This window comes from Arachis ipaensis, chromosome B08 (assembly GCF_000816755.2).
Source record: "Arachis ipaensis cultivar K30076 chromosome B08, Araip1.1, whole genome shotgun sequence".
NCBI classification, from domain to species: Eukaryota; Viridiplantae; Streptophyta; class Magnoliopsida; order Fabales; family Fabaceae; genus Arachis; species Arachis ipaensis.
The window spans coordinates 35,955,922-35,957,195 of NC_029792.2; the positions used below are offsets into that span (position 1 = coordinate 35,955,922).

Sequence of the window (1,274 nt, forward strand, 5' to 3'; positions counted from 1 at the left end):
TTAATTTAATAACCAGAATGTATCATATGACACTCTCTAATTAAAATTAAAAAAAATATTTTTCTCCAAAATTAATAAACTCCCTTATTACATTCTTTTACTACCTCTCTCATTTTTATTATTTCTTTCTACCATTTCCACTCTATATATAATTTATATTTTATATTAATACTTTGACAAAGTAAAATGTGTCACTAAATATTTATTCATTACAATTAAAAAAAAATTCTTTTCAAAATTAACAAACTCTCTCTCTCATCCTTCTTATTTATCTTTCTCTCTTTTCTCTCATTCTTTATGTTTCTCTACCTTTTTGTTCTACAAAAAATAAAATTAACAAAATAATATAATTCAAATTAAAAATATTTTTACAATATGCATATTTTTTATTTAATTTTAAATTTTTACTGCTTATCTTTCTAATATATATTTTCACTTCTTTTTCTTCAAATATTTATTACATATAATTTGGAGAGAATATTAATGTTGTGATTAAAAGTTAGAATCAAAATTTAATTTTTTATGCTAATATCTAATTATATTTTTATATACACAGAGAAAAAAATATTATTTTTAAATAGCAAGTATAAAATTATTTATTTCTATTTGTACAACAGGCTTAACACATAATCAAATGTAAAAGTATATACATTAAATTCTTTTAAATTTTAGACAATAAATGTTAAAATTAATTATTAATAAAAAAAATAAACTTCCACATAAAAATAATAACTAAAAATTTTATTATTTGATCTTTTTATCTATGGAGACTCTGATCTTCTTAGCCGACTAGAACTTTTGTCTCTTACAACTTTTTTATAAACGTAATTTGATTTTATAAAATTTTTATGCCATAATTTATAATGTCAAGATAAAATTGACATAACTTTAAAAGATTTATATTCATAAAATATTATTATAGGTAAAAATACTCATATTTGTAAAATTCTCAAAACCGTGTGTTACTTTTGCCATTAAATGTTGAGATTGTGTTGTTTGGCGTAGTAGTTTCTTTATATTAAATACGTTAAAAAATTATTATTAGGATATTCAATTTATATATGAAATTATGTACAAATTTACATATGAAATGACGAATAAGTTCAATGCATAAATATACAGAAATATTTGATAATCAAAGAAAATCAGCCAAAAATAATCATAATTTGCCTTATTTAGTATTTATTAATTGTTACGATAATTAATAAATACTAAATAAGACAAGTTTTGATTGTTTTTTTTTTTTTTTTTTTATCTAGCATTATCCTAAATAT

At 18.8% G+C, this 1,274-nt stretch overlaps 1 protein-coding gene across 1 annotated transcript in view; it reads right to left on the bottom strand.

The window, feature by feature from the left end:
* LOC107614005 (geraniol 8-hydroxylase) overlaps window positions 1-1,274 on the bottom strand; it is a 3,609-nt gene that overhangs the window by 1,216 nt on the left and 1,119 nt on the right. The gene's annotated exons all lie outside the window — the stretch shown is intronic.